General features: G+C 41.0%; 5 non-coding genes across 5 annotated transcripts; 4 read left to right on the top strand and 1 right to left on the bottom strand.

Moving 5' to 3' along the window:
* The first annotated feature begins 2,350 nt into the window (after nucleotides 1-2,350).
* Nucleotides 2,351-2,422, top strand: TRNAM-CAU. Its single transcript has one exon. It is a non-coding gene; the product is annotated as a tRNA-Met (tRNA).
* A 1,813-nt stretch (nucleotides 2,423-4,235) lies between these two features.
* Nucleotides 4,236-4,308, top strand: TRNAK-UUU. Its single transcript has one exon. It is a non-coding gene; the product is annotated as a tRNA-Lys (tRNA).
* Nucleotides 4,309-5,754: 1,446 nt separating this feature from the next.
* TRNAD-GUC lies at nucleotides 5,755-5,826 on the top strand. Its single transcript has one exon. It is a non-coding gene; the product is annotated as a tRNA-Asp (tRNA).
* A 1,671-nt stretch (nucleotides 5,827-7,497) lies between these two features.
* TRNAK-UUU lies at nucleotides 7,498-7,570 on the bottom strand. Its single transcript has one exon. It is a non-coding gene; the product is annotated as a tRNA-Lys (tRNA).
* A 6,550-nt stretch (nucleotides 7,571-14,120) lies between these two features.
* Nucleotides 14,121-14,227, top strand: TRNAL-CAA. The gene is made up of 2 exons: nucleotides 14,121-14,158; nucleotides 14,182-14,227. It is a non-coding gene; the product is annotated as a tRNA-Leu (tRNA).
* Nucleotides 14,228-15,774: the final 1,547 nt, after the last annotated feature.

The raw sequence follows: 15,774 nt of genomic DNA, 5'->3' as shown, positions 1-15,774 counted from the left end.
TTCTGTCTGATAAAAGTTTTTAGTTAGTCTTCCAAATTAACAGCCTTCAGAAATTTTTCATTGCCTGCAGAAGACAACTCAAACACATATGCATGAACTGGCAAACAGCTATTTAAAGATCCATTTTGGGTGCACATCGATCAGAAGTGAGTTGTTTCTTTTGCTTTGTTTTTGGTCTTCATGTAGAGAATCTGAAATACTTTTTTAAAGGCAATGCAGATTAGGAGAAAACATGAGGATCTTGAATCAGGTGCTTATGTTTGAATTCAAGCTTCATCATTTACAAAAGTGTGATGTGTTGATATTTTACATTATTTTGACCATCTGTGAACATATTTTTCATCTGTAAATTTAGAGGGCAATTCCCTACCTCAAGATTGTTGAGGGTTTAAAAAAATTTATGTAGGTGCTTTCCCTAGCAAACCATGTGACAAGTAGCAGTCACTCAAAAGACCTTCATGTTTCATTCACCTGCATGTTTCTATTTGTAACCTCTGGTATTTAGACGGTTTTGCAACAAACCAAATTCCCAACAAACTAAATTTGCCTTTTCTGAACTATGGTGTCCCAATTCCCAAACACTTAGAAAATATGCTGAGTCCTCCTTTTCTGCCAATTAACGATCTTTCAAACTTAACACCTTCCCCTTCCTCTTAGTCAAATTCTCTGTCATTTAGCTCTTGACATCCTAGTCATGACTTCTTTCTCCCTCTTTTAAACTCTCCAAACATATTGCTGTTAGTAGTCAGATGAAAAGTTGAAAACTCAACTTCCAAACAAATATAAGATGAACATAGTCCCATTCCTTGAGTGTGGAATTATGTGTGATATTTTTAATGAAAAGATCTTGATTTTAATATAGTCACGGTTGTCAATCTTTGTCTTTATAGTTGGATTTTTCTGTTTTATTTCAAAGTTCTTTTCTACCTTTGGTTCCTAAATATATTCTTTATTGGTATCCTTTAAATGTTTATATTTTGTCTCCTCTCTGGAATAAAATTCACTTCAAGGTCAATTCAGTACAAATCAGTTCAGATGACTGAAAAAAAAATGTCTGCATTGAGCTTCTGAAGAGTTTTATAGAAGGTCACTCACACCACCAAGGCCTGGACCCCAGTTGTACCTCATTGAATTTACAAACCTTCCTTCTAAGGTCTTCCTGGGAGAACACTCAGGACTAAAAGTTTTTGGCTTACAAGACCTTGGGCCAATGATTCTCTTTTTGAAGGTGGTAGTTTTATTCTGTTAATGTAGTTGGGGAGGTTACTGGGAATGAAAATATTGGAGGAAGTGATGATTCCATGGTTTCTATCTTAAAAAAGAGGTTAAGACAAAGTTTGTGGCTTCTGTAGCAGAGGAAGAAAAAAAAAGGTAAGATCAGAGCCCTGCAGTATTCAAAGGGGATATGAGAAGGAAAGAACAGCTCAGAATAGGATCGATCAATCATCTTCTGAAGTAGACTTATGAAGCAAAAATCACACTTCCTCATTTTGAATGTTGGTGGCTAGCTTCATCTCAAGAAACTCGAGTTCTCTCTGCCCTTGGAAAATGATGATTTCTGGTTCCTAAGGTGTTTGGAGCATTGATAATCTATTTTCATAAAAATCCACTTAAATGTTTCATCTCTCCAGTAAACAACACTTTCGATGTCCAAGACTTTAAAAAAAAAAGAGAGAGAGAGAGAGGGAGAGCAATACAAATCATACAAAAGAATGTGGCATATAACCATGAAAATGAAAGGAGAGAAATCTGGTTTTGAATAAACAGGTAACAGGTGTTGTCCACTGAAGTGTGAACAAAGAATCCAGCTATGGTAGATCACGTTGGGCTTCATATCTCCCTGAACTCTTCAAGTTGCAATTCTCAAAAGTATTTGCTTTTCCTTCTCTCCCCCCAAGTCTTCAGTTTTTCTAGGCGGCGCGACCATGCGGTGCCCCTGCCCTGTCCCTGGCCTTGCCATTGACGTGGAGGAGCCAAGGAGTTCCAACTTCAGAGTCCGGGAGTGAGCTGTGGGAGGCTCGGGAAGGCGGGTGCGGGAGGGGAGAAGGAGTCTGAGTTCTAAATTCATCCCTAGAAATCAGTGTAGGAGAAGCTAAGGGTTGGAATACCAAGTTCCTGAGAAAGGATTTCAGAGCTTCGGTTTCCTTAAGGAAATTGCAAAAGTGCAGACGCCTTAGAGATTTGCGTGCAGGCGGCAATTTTGAGAAGAAGATGAGGGGCCGACTCAGAATGAAAGATGTAAGTTAGAGGAAGTGAGTGGGAAAAGGGAAGCAAGAGGAATTGATAGACTCGGGTGTCTACCAATCTTTATACAAATTAATGAGATGCAAGAAAACACTACGGTGTGAAAAGCAGAGTGGCGCAGCGGAAGCGTGCTGGGCCCATAACCCAGAGGTCGATGGATCGAAACCATCCTCTGCTAGTGTCTTTTCCTTCCACAAACTCTAGACCAACACTCGTTGTTTTCTTCCTCAAATTCCAAGATTTCCACAAGAACACTATGCAGAGGCAACTAAATTAAAACACTCATGACGGTGACACAATTGATTTGCCTTTCTTGTTTTCTTTGATCTTGATGAAAATTGGCCTCAATCAAATATGTCATTTTAAAGCTCACAATATATTGGGAAACCGTGCAACATCTTAATTATCGTCTATATGCAGTGACTCTACCACTACTTTTTTGCTTATACAGACATGCTTACCAGTCTTGAAACAGAGCAGGACACTATGGTCCTTCCCCACCTTCCCCGTTTGCCTTTTGTCTGTAGAGAAACTTTAGCCAAACAATAAATTTAATCGAGAGAAGTGAGAAAATGCAGAAGCAAAGGAAAGCAGTCAAACAGGACAAAATAATAATAATTTAGCCATTAAGCAAAGTGAAGAACCTGAGTCATATCCTTTGAGCTGTCTTGTAGGTTCTGAAACCCCTACCAGGTAGAAGAAGTTAACAGCATGTTGACCAGACTGTAGCGATGACAGAAGCTGCCACAATTCTGAGAACTGGCCTCAAAGAAATGGGAACAAATTGACCTTGGCACTAAAGATTGGCTGTACTCAAAACAATCAAGATGATGCTGATCAGATCACTGAATGACCGAGTTCAAGATGACTGTCAGAGCTGACAGTGCTGTTTCTGCATATAGCCCCCTCCGGCCACCTATCCATCCTTGAAATGCCCCTTTAAAAGCTCTTGCCCACTGATTGTCAGTGGGGGAAGTTGGCCTTTGGACACAAGTCCGCCCTGGGTTGTAGGGCTACAGAATAAAGCAAGCTTTCCTTTCCACCAACTTTACCTATAGAGTATTGGTTTTAGAGCTGCGGGCAGCTGAAGCCCACTTTCCTAATAGTCTCATGAACAAATGAAGACCTGCTCTTACAGAGGCAGGGGATACAGTTTCAACTGCCTGATCCTTCTTGTCTTTATAAGTAGAATGGAGCTCAAGATAAAACGTGCAGTTGAAAAGTAGAATAGGAGGGGACAAATGTGGACTTTCCAAATTGGCAAATGGGAGGTTGGAAAGATGTAGAGAAGAGTAGAGGGGAAAGGAGACTGGGGAGAGTGAAGGAAAAACGTGTGAAGGAAAGATGAGGAAAGGTGCACGTGCTGAAAGTAAGATGTATGAATATTTTGAATAAGTGAGTTTTCTGGGAGTTCCTTTCCTGGACGGAACCACCACTTCAACGTGGGCGTCAAGTTTGTTTCTTGCTCTGGCATGAAAATTCCAGGAAATCCCAACTCTGAAAGAACACACTGGAGGAAACAATGGGGAATGACCCTCCTCCTTGTATCACAATCTTCATTCCTTACCCAATCTTTGATTTTCCTGAAATTCTTCCCACTTACTGATGTCACTGGTGAAACAGAATCAAAGCCCCCTGGAAGACCCAAGTAATTTCAAAAACTATGACTAGAAGGCAATGGCACCCCACTCCAGTTCTCTTGCCTGGAAAATCCCATGGATGGAGGAGCCTGGTAGGCTGCAGTCCATGGGGTCGCGACTGAGCAACTTCACTTTCACTTTTTACTTTCCTGAATTGGAGAAGAAAATGGCAATCCACTCCAGTGATCTTGCCTGGAGAATCCCAGGGATGTTGGAGCCTGGTAGGCTACCGTCTATGGGGTCGCACAGAGTCGGACACGACTGAAGCGACTTAGCAGCAGCAGCATGACTATTACTAGAATCCCTTTAGTGTTCTTATTTTACATAATGAGTTAAAGCGTCTCTTAGAGGGCCTGGATAGCTCAGTCGGTAGAGCATCAGACTTTTAATCTGAGGGTCCAGGGTTCAAGTCCCTGTTCAGGCGCTAAGGTCTCGATTTGTTTTCAGTGTTTATTTAAAAACTATTTGGATAACAGCCCATTTAAGAATGCCTCTGAAGGTGAGGAAGCCTTAACAGTCAAATCAAGGAAGGTCACTGCCCTAAAATAGTTTACCGTTTAGTTTTTCATTAATTTTCCTTTTCTAATATTAACAAAAACACTTTCCCAAGTTTCTAAGAGGAATCAAAAAAGGGCATCATTTAAAAGTAATAAACTAGTGATAGATTTAGAAGTATGTCATTTAAAAGTTCCCTTAAAATGATTCATTAATCTGGGAGTAGAAGGGAACAATTTGGGTGAACTCGATGTGATGGTATTAGGAGGTGGGACCTTTGAGAACTGATTGGGTTATGAGTTAATTTCTCATAAATAGAAATAGTGCCCTTTCAAAGGAGACCCCAGGGAGTTCTCTGTCCCTTCTGCCATGTGAAACAACAGTGAGAAGACAGCAGCCTATAAACCAGGAAGCTCTCACCCAACAAAGAACCTGAACCATGAATACTGCCTTTGAGGTGTTTGATGCCTGTCTTTGTCTAGAGATTTTCTTGTTTCTTTAGACTGAACACCATAAACCTCCCTTCTGTCTCACCCATAAGCAATTTTAATCAGTACTTTTATACCTTTTAATGTATACTTTGGTGCCGTTAACTATATTTCTGCACATAACACCTCATCTTTCATCCTTAATTTTAGTGAGTTAAATATTGTAGGCAGGAATTTGTGTCTACCTAGAACTTCTGAATGTGATCTTGTTTGGAAACAGGTTTTTGCAGATGTAGTTACATTAAGATGAGGTCATTCATACTGGATTAGGGCGGAGCCTAAACCCTACCACTGGTTTACCCTATCCTTACAAGAGAGAACACTAGGAGGCAGACAGAGAGAAGAAAGTCATATGTGGACAGAGGCAAAGACTGAAATCATACAGCTATAGCCAAAAACTATAATGGATTTTGGGGATCCATTAGAAGCTAGGAAGAAGCAAGGAAGGAGTCCTTCAGCAAGCCTTCAGAGAGAGAATGGCCCTGCCAATATCTTAATTTCGATGTCCTAGTCTTCAGAACACAGAGACAGTAATAGCACACTAACATGAGAGAAAGTTCCAGGGGAAAGTGAATCCTTGGGATGAATCTAAAACAATGAATAAACTTGAAGAAAAGAAGTCGTTTAGAATGGAGGGAGGTTTTTTGTTTGTTTTTTTAAGTTTAATGCCTTCCTTGATATTAATGAACATTTCTTTGCTACTAGTGATAAAATTTAGATAACATGAGGAATCCCTTTTGATGGACTGTTATTGTAAAGATTCTTCCTATATTCTTATCGTTAAAGATCCGTGAAATTCCTAGGAACTCACTGCCCAGAAAGAGTTCAGGGCACAACATGTGAATGTCTCTTTAACCGAGATTCTTTTAAAGTCCGTTCGCGGGTCTTCCTCGTTAGTATAGTGGTGAGTATCCCCGCCTGTCACGCGGGAGACCGGGGTTCGATTCCCCGACGGGGAGACTACAATACTACCTTTTTCAGAAAGGAAATCTTTCTGCTCTTTGGTTTTGTTCTTCTAAGTTGAATTCTCCCGTGTTGACTTATTAGTGTGTTCACCGAGCAAGCAACTCCCTTCTGATGGAAACCCACGGCTGCCATCTCTCTGAGAGAAGTCAGATACAGCGCGGGGGTTCAAAGTGTGCCATTTGACTCGAAATATTCCGAGATCGTGCAATATGAATTTTCATTTGTCAACTGAGGTGACGGAGATGTTGCTTGTACAGGAACCGCCCTTAGAAAAGTCTCAGTGGTTCCCAAATTTTGGTGCACATTAGAATAACCTTGTTGTTCCGTCGCTAAGCCATGTGCGACTCTTCGCGACCTCACGGACTGCTGCACGGTAGGCATCCCTGTCTTTCAGTATCTCCCGGAATTTGCTCAAACTCTTTTCCATTGACGCGGTGATGCCATTTAACCGTCTCGTCCTCTGCTGCTCTCTTCTCCTTTTCCCTTCAATCTTTCCCAGCCTCAGGGTCTTTTCCAATGAGATCGCTCTTCGCATCAGGTGGCCGGCCAAAATATTGGAGCTTTAGCTTCAACATCAGTCCTTCCAATGAATATTCAGGGTTGATTTCCTTTAGGATGGATCGATTGGATCTCCTTGCAGTCCAAGGCACTCTCAGGAGTCTTCTGCAACATCGCAACTGGAAAGCATCAATTCTTCGGTGCTCAGCCTTTTTTATGGTCCAACTTTCACATCCCTACTTGACTACTGGAAAAAACCATAACTTTGACCATACAGACCTATGTCGGCAAAATGAAAATTCCTGACGGAAGGGTGGCAACCCATACTAATTAAATTAGAATGTCCGGAGGTGGTAGCCAGGCTTCAGTAGGAATTTAAAATTCTCACCATGTAATTTCAATATGCCTCAAAGTTTCGGAGCAGCTGACCATTTCTCTCTGGTTAGTTACTCTGACAATGTTACTAACATTCAAATTATTATTGTATTTAATATAAAATGTAAGCTATTTGTAAAGCATTAAAAAAAAAACCCACTAGCGATCTAACATGGATCATATTGTTACTACACATTATGCAGCAACAATAAAAGTAACTTAGTGTTACTCCTCCAAATCAGGTAGTCACCACAAGAGTGCCAAAGTGTGCAGTGGGGATAGTATAATTTCAATTCATGCAAAATTATGGACATTTGCACTGACACCTTCCATAGCTCTAATTGGCCAAAGTACTTTAATTTTTATATGTAAAAAAGGAAAATGTATAACGTTGGTTAAAAAAAAAAAAACACCTGATGAAGTTATTAGATACTAGCTAACATAAGTTGTACAGTACACCTAAATATGTATTGAAAATATGCTGGTTTTGTTTATACTTGGATGTTTTGAAATTCGGACATACACAGCTTACTAAAATATGTTTAAAATTTCAAAGTCTGGTGATTCTACATTTACTAATATACTTTTGAACTTTTTTATTTGGAAATAATTTCAAACATAAGAGAGGTTACAAAAATAAAAATTTTATAAGGAACACTCTATATCCAGATCCACCTTTCCTTAACATTTTACCCTATGTCTTTATTATTTTCTTCTATATCATGTTTTACTGAGTCATGTAAATATATTACATAAACCTCAACCTGTGTTGCCTTAAAAAGATAAGCTAGCGCCTGAACAGGGACTTGAACCCTGGACCCTCAGATTAAAAGTCTGATGCTCTACCGACTGAGCTATCCAGGCCCTGAGCTTAGAAGTTGAATTGTCCTATAAATAACTAAATCTCATTAGCAATTTCAATCTCCAGGAAGAACTGGAGTAATCCATAATTTCAGAAACAACCCGGGTCTTTCAAAAGCATGGCTCGACCACCTAAGTCATCTACTCACCAAACAGACCATTTAACCTCTGCACTGTACATTCTTTAAGTACATTTTTAATTGCTGGGGAAATCAAGATTATTCCTAGAGTCAATTACTGCCGAAGAGGATTCGCCAATCTGGGTCAAAGGAGATCATATTTACTTCTCAGATAAGTTTGAAGAGAAGATGCACAAGGGTCCCTCACCAACCTGTAAGAGAACCTGGAGGAGATTTTTTTTTTTTTTAAGGAACAACTAAAGTAACTGAGGAGAATCTTCCAAAGAATGAAAAAGATGGGCAAAGATGAGGTTTCTAATCTTGACATAATGTAGGGGCATCAAATTTGGTTGTACCCTTTGGTGTCCCCCTCCCCTTGCCCCGCCCTCAATTTCAGAAATGAAATGTCTGGGAAGAAATCCAAGGCTTCCTCTAATTTTCTCCTCCACGTTTTATCTAGCAGCCCAACTCATCCAAAGACAGGAATGGCTTGACAGTTAAGGAAATAGTGTTCTTGGTTCATTCAGTGTTTATTGATTCATGAGACAGTTTTTGAGCACCTGTAGAGAGATCACATGGAGAAGGCAATGGCACCCCACTCCAGTACTCTTGCCTGGAAAATCCCATGGATGGAGGAATCTGGTAGGCTGCAGTCCATGGGGTCGCTAAGAGTCGGACACGGCTGAGCGACTTCACTTTCACTTTTCACTTTCATGCATTGGAGAAGGAAATGGCAACCCACTCCAGTGTTCTTGCCTGGAGAATCCCAGGGACAGGGGAGCCTGGAGAGCTGCCGTCTATGGAGTCGCACAGAGTTGGACATGACTGAAGCGACTTAGCAGCAGCAGCAGCAAAGAGATCACAGGAGCAAAATCCCAAAGCATAAGTGCAGAAAAGGAGATAGAAACCACTTAGTTCCATGAGGACTGCCAAATTCAGGACTATGAATTTTTGAGTCAATAATCCTTAAATTATTTAAGGTATTATTTACTGTTTTTTTCTGTATGTGAAGCCAAGTGCAATCCTGACCAAACATGAAGTAAATACAGACTCATATATTACCCATAATACTAGCCATTATGAAATCATGTGCAAATGCCATTTTATTATAGAAGTTACACAGAGAACTTCAGAAGTTAAATATATAACAGATATATACCTGGAGAAAATATTTAGATATTACTAAATGTGGATCAGAGATCATTTTGACTTGACCTAAAAAACAAACCATCCCTCCTGAAGGATTTTTTCCCCTGATGTCCAAGATATGTTTAAAATAAACATCCTTATTCTATCTCTGAGCTTCACGAAATTTTAGGTACTTTTTCTGTCTCTCAATGTCACTGATAAGAGAAAAATCAGAGGTGGAAAAAAAAAGATAGGATGAGAGTTTGGATGAGGCCTAGGGATGAAGGAATGGGTGGGAAGGGATGATAATTTTGATTTGAGAAACAGTGGATACATGAGTTTGAATAAGCTCTGGGAGTTGGTGATGGACAGGGATGCCTGGTGTGCTGCAGCCCATGGGATCGCATAGTTGGACACGACTGAGCAACTCAACTGAACTGAACTGAACTGGAGACAGGTTTAGTAAGGAGATTATATGTTGCACAATTTCTGTCAGCTTTATAGGTTTCTTTACCTTTATTCAAAAACATCTGGTTTTATCCCATTTTGTCAAATTTGCCCTTGCTATTCCCTCTGCCTGGAAATATCGACCCCAGATATTCACATGACTCAATCCTTTTATTCTTTCAGGTCTTTGTTCAAATGCCACCCAAACCTTCAATAATAACAGTATTTCAGTCACTTCAGTCGCTCAGTCATCTTCAACTCTTTTTGACCCCAAGGACTGCAGTACGCCAGGCCACCCTATTCATCACAAACTCCCGGAGCTTACTCAAACTCATATCCATTGAGTCGGTGATGCCATCCAACCATCTCATTCTCTGTTGTCCCTTTCTCCTCCATCTTCAATCTTTCTCAGCATCAGGGTCTTTTCAAATGAGTTAGTTATTCACATCAGGTAGCAAAAGTATTGGAGTTTCAGTTTCAGCATCAGTCCTTCCAATGAATATTCAGAACTGATTTCCTTTAGGATGGACTGGTTGGATCTGCTTGCAGTCCAAGGGGCTCTCAAGAGTCTTCTCCAACACCATAGTTCAAAAGCATCAATTCTTCGGTGCTCAGCTTTCTTTGTAGTCCAACTCTCACATCCATACATGACCACTGGGAAAACCATAGTCTTGACTAGACGGACCTTTGTTGGCAAAGTAATGTCTCTGCTTTTGAATGTCTCTGCTGTCTAGGTTGGTCATAACTTTTCTTCCAAGGAGTAAGCATCTTTTAATTCCATGGCTGCAGTCACCATCTGCAGTGATTTTGGAGCCCCCAAAAATAAAGTCTGCACTGTTTCCACTGTTTCCCCATCTATTCACCATGAAGTGATGGGACCAGATGCCATGATCTTCGTTTTCTGAATGCTGAGTTTTAAGCCAACTTTTTCACTCTCCTCTTTCACTTTCATCAAGAAGCTCTTCCGTTCCTCTTCACTTTCTGCCATAAGAGTAATGTCATCTGCATATCTGAGGTTATTGATATTTCTTCCTGCAATCTTGATTCCAGCTTGTGCTTCATCCAGCCCAGAGTTTCTCATGATGTACTCTGCATAGAAGTTAAATAAGCAGGGTGACGACATACAGCTTTGACGTACTCCTTTCCCAATTTGGAAACAGTCTGTTGTTCCATGTCCAGTTCTGTTGCTCCTTGACCTGCATACAGATTTCTTAGGAGGCAGGTCAGGTGGTCTGGTATTCCCATCTCTTGAAGAATTTTCCACAGTTTGTTGTGATCCACACAGTCAAAGGCTTTGGCATATTCAATAAAGCAGAAGTAGATGTGTGTTTTTTTGGAACTCTCTTGCTTTTTTGATGATCCAACAGATGTTGACAATTTGATCTCTGGTTCCTCTGCCTTTTCTAAAACCAGCTTGAACATCTGGAAATTCATAGTTCATGTACTATTGAAGCCTGGCTTGGAAATTATTGAGCTTTACTTTGCTAGCATGTGAGATGAGTGCAATTGTGCAGTAGTTTGATCATTCTTTAGCATTGCCTTTCTTTGGGATTGGAATGGAAACTGACCTTTTCCAGTCCTGTGGCCGCTGCTGAGTTTTCCAGATTTGCTGGCATACTGAGTGCAGCACTTTCACAGCATCATCTTTCAGGATTTGAAATAGCTCAACTGGAATTCCATCACCTCCACTAGCTTTGTTTGTAGTGATGCTTCCTAAGGCCCACTTAACTTCACATTCCAGGATGTCTGGCTCTAGGTGAGTGATCACACCATTGTGATTATCTGGATCCTGAAGATCTTTTTTGTATAGCTCTTCTGTGTATTCTTGCCACCTCTTCATAATATCTTCTGCTTCTGTTAGGTCCATACCATTTCTGTCCTTTATTGTGCCAATCTTTGTATGAAATGTTGCCTTGGTATCTCTAATTCTCTAGAAGAGAGCTCTAGTCCTTCCCATTCATTGTCAAAATCTCCCTTACATCCCATATTTCTTTGTTTACTGTTTCTTCATGGCTTTTTATCACCATCTAGCTGTCTGCATGTATAAATTATGAATCAGAGAAAAGCAACCCTGAACATCCAGGAACTGAGCTGGCATTTATAGCTATGTCTTAATGTTTTCTTGTTGAATATAAGCAATTTTCCAGAACATCAATATCAGGCAAGACTTCTGTAATAGATTAAGACAGAAACAGGACAACTCTATGATCATGTCTGAACATAAATAAACAGAACATTGTCCAAGCCAGAGAGTACCAAACATTTCCCTCTCCCACATCATACAAACAACTACCATTTCTTCACTAATTTCAGCTCTATTTTTAGTTTGCCCTACTTTAGGTAAGATTTAAGATATCCAACCACAGAATTACCCCCCACCTCCTGACAGTATACAAACCAATGCAAAGCCATACTTTCTTAAAATTGCCCCCAAATCACCTAACAAAAGTGATCACCTAAAAAAAGATCACAACAAACTGTGGAAAATTCTTAAAGAGATGGGAATACCAGACAACCTTACCTGCCTCCTGAGAAATCTTGTATGCAGGTCAAGAAGCAACACTTAGAACCGGACATGGAACAGCAGACTGGTTCTAAATTGAGAAAGAACTACAGTCAAGGTTGTATATTGTCACCCTGCTTATTTAACTTATATGCAGAATACATTATGCAAAATGCCGGTTGGATGAAGCACAAGCTGGAATCAAGATTGCCGGGAAAAATATCAATAACCTCAGATATGCAGATGACCACCACTCTTGTGGCAGAAATCAAAGAGAAACTGAGGAGCCTCTTGATGAAAGTGAAAGAGGAGAGTGAAAAAGCTGACTTAAAAATAAACATTCAACAAACTACGATCATGGCATCTGGTCCTATCACTTCATGGCAAATAGGTGGGGAAACAATGGAAACTTTCTTTTCTTGGGCTCCAAAATCACTGCAGATTGTGACTGCAGCCATGAAATTAAAAGATGCTTGCTCCTTGGAAGAAAAACTATGACCAACCTAGACAATATTTTTAAAAGTAGAGACATTACTTTGCCAACAAAGGTCCGTCCAGTCAAAGCTATAGTTTTTCCAGTAGATATGTATGGATGTGAGAGTTGGACCATAACAAAAGCTGAGTGCCAAACAATTAATGCTTTTGAACTGTGGTGTTGGAGAAGACTCTTGAGAGTCCCTTGGACTGAAAGATCAAACCAGTCAATCCTAAGGGAAATGAATCCTGAATATTTATTGGAATGACTGATGCTAAAGCTGAGGCTTCAATATTTTGGTCACCTAATGTGAAGAACTAACTCATTAGAAAAGACTCTGATGCTGAGAAAGATTGAAGGTAGGAGGAGAAGGGGATGACAGAGGATGAGATGGCTGGATGGCATCACCAACTCAATGGACATGAGTTTGAGCAAGCTCTGGAAGTTGGTGATGGACAGGGAAGCCTGACATGCTGCACTCCATGGGGTCCCAAAGAGTCAGACATGACTGAGCAGCTGAACTGAGCCGAAAAAAGGTTACAAAGTCCAATTCTTATAATCACTTCTTTCTAACTCTCTTACTGAGACACTCCACTGTTCTCCTGATGTGCATTCTCTCTTGCTGCAACAGTTAGCAAAACCAACTTTAGGAGTATGCTTTGGCACTCACTAGCTTCATGTATTGTCACCTCTCCCTACTCAGACCCAACCACAGAATCTGAGTATTCATTAAATAAATATTGTTAAATAAATACACGAATAAATAAAGAGTCGCCTTTTTTTTTCATAAGAAAGTAAAAGATCACATTCTTGGGAAGTGTAGGTCAAGAAAGCAGTAAATAATATTTTAGGTGCTTATTTAGACAAAAATTACAGACAAGTATAACAACAACATAAGTAAAACCAACTCTTCTTCTACCATTGTCCATACACGAAGTAGCCTGCAATAACTGATTTACACTTGGTGTCTGCACTACTGGGAACCCTAATCATAGAAAATGGAAACAAGGACAATATGAACTAGCTTGACTCAAAGTGGAGAATAAACAATATATTAAAAACCTGTCACCTTTACCACAGGGACTGGAGGCTGGGGTGAGGGTGGAAAGAGAGACAAAGAGAAACTATTTGTTACTTGGTAACGGCCATCAACCATTTAAACTCGTACATCTATTATCCTGTGTCCTATATCGCATCCCCTTTTCCTAGGCCATTGGGAAGAGATTAATGGGAGAAAAGAAAGGAGGGAGAAAGACGTTACTGAAGAATAACGAGATTATGGGGAGAAATGCCGGAAGAGGGTGCAATATGCCCGCCTTGTACTCCTCGACGGACAGTTTTAATGTTTAAACACGTTTATTGAAAGGGAGTTCTAGCCCTTCTCACTGACTCTCTCCTTGCCTATGCTACTTTTTAATTCATCGTGGAAATGAAAAAGCCTAAACACCGCGGGAAGCAGACTGAAGCAATCTTCGAAACCAGCGCTTATTCGGTTCTGGGCTTCCCTGGTACCTTAGTTGGTAACGAATCTGCCTGCAATGCACAGACCCCTTTTCTTTGATTTACGAAACTCCCACACTACGGGGACCGTTTGGGGCTGTGGGACTGTTGGGCCATTGGGAGGCAGGCAGCGCGGTGCGGGAGAGGTAAAGGGACGTGCGGCGGGTGCTGCTTTTCAATATCCCCTGGCTGGGCTCCTCGGCTGACTTTGTGCCATCGCAACAGTCTCCAGCATCCATCCACCAAAACTTGTCTTTTTTGCCTCTTTCGTTTTGCAGTCGGTTCGGAGCTTGCGTTTCACTCTGTGCACTCTGGATGTAATACTAATCACATGGGTTGTTAATCACAGCAACAGATTATACGTAATACAGAAACGAACCTGTCAGGATGGCCGAGTGGTCTAAGGCGCCAGACTCAAGTTCCTACTTCCCCTACTTGGGGTTTCTGGTCTCCAGTTGGAGGCGTGGGTTCGAATCCCACTTCTGACATGTTCTTTTGTTCTTATGCTCAAATTCTGCAACTTCTGTTGGTAAATCATAGCCACCTTCTTAGGCTGCATTGCCAGATCTTACCCATTACCACCGATATTTCACCCTTTCTTCAGTTCAGTTCAGTCGCTCAGTCGGGTCAGACTCTGCGACTCAATGGACTGCAGCACGCCAGGTTCCCCTGTCCATCACCAGCTCCCGAAGCTTGCTCAAACTCATGTCCATCGAGTTGGTGATGCCATCCAACCATCTCGTCCTCTGTCGTCCCCTTCTCCTCCTGCCTTCAGTCACCCTTCTCAGACCAGTGCTATTTAGATGTCTGTCCTCTCATCATGCCTACCTTCCCTCCCTCCTTTCCTTTTTGTTCTTTCTTTTTCAATAAAAATTGCCTGTTTATGAGTGTCTACATGGAAGAATAGTTATATATCAGTATTAAAATGCAGGTCTTAACATATATGTGAAGTGATGGTTATAAATTTCTGTATTCAGTATTTTAACTGTTCTGTGAAGGTTAAGTTTTGAATATTCTTCCACAGATCTCCTGCTTGTCCCTCCCTCTCTGTTGCCCTCACCTGACTCTTTTCTTCTTCGTCTTACTCTTTCCTGTTTTTGCGTACCTTCTCCCATCACATCTCGGGTTGCTAGTCAAAAGGTATTTGCTGTAAAGTGAAGAGGATGGATGTGATAGATATATTCTATGACATAAGACAAGAGAATTGTGGAGAGAGGAGAAGTAGAACAGTGATTCTTAACCAGGATTGATTTTTAAAAACAAGATGTTTTTATAAAAATAAAGGGAAAGAGGGAGAGAGAGGGGAAGGAAGGAACTTGTCCAGGTCCCATTGCCCCTAACTGTGGCTCTATCTACCAGATACTAAATTATTTGTTAAATATATATTCTGCTTTATTACTTTGATTTCTTTTGTAAATCTAGTAATTCACATGTTGGATCTTCTTTGCTTTTCTTTTTACATTTCATTTTCTGCCTAACTTATTTGAAATTTTAGTTCTGTTTTTTTCCTTCTTTTCTACTATCCTCTATATTGTTTGCAGTTTTCCTCATTGTCAATTCTATTTCTGTGCTCATGATATATATATATAGGAGACGCTCTTCACCCTGCTCTGTGCTGATACAGGCTCTTGGAACTGCCCTGTATGGGTTTTCATGCTCTCTGGTTTCCATCTGGGTTAGGTCAGTGGGAGTCCCAACAGGAGATAGGTGGATCTAGGAGGGCTGCTGCTGCTACTGCTAAGTCACTTCAGTCGTGTCCGACTCTGTGTGACCCCATAGACGGCAACCCACCAGGCTCCCCCGTCCCTGGAATTCTCCAGGCAAGAACACTGGAGTGGGTTGCCATTTCCTTCTCCAGTGCATGAAAGTGAAAAGTGAAAGTGAAGTCGCTCAGTCATGTCCGACCCTTAGCGACCCCATGGTCTGCAGCCTACCAGGCTCCTCCGTCCATGGGATTTTCCAGGCAAGAGTACTGGAGTGGGGTGCCATTGCCTTCTCCGCTAGGAGGGCTGGCGGCAGGTATTTACTTCTTGTC

Source organism: Bubalus bubalis, chromosome 2 (genome assembly GCF_019923935.1).
Source record: "Bubalus bubalis isolate 160015118507 breed Murrah chromosome 2, NDDB_SH_1, whole genome shotgun sequence".
Taxonomy (NCBI): domain Eukaryota; kingdom Metazoa; phylum Chordata; class Mammalia; order Artiodactyla; family Bovidae; genus Bubalus; species Bubalus bubalis.
Note: the sequence above shows the minus strand (reverse complement) of the source record. Positions and strands in the feature narration are given on the sequence as shown.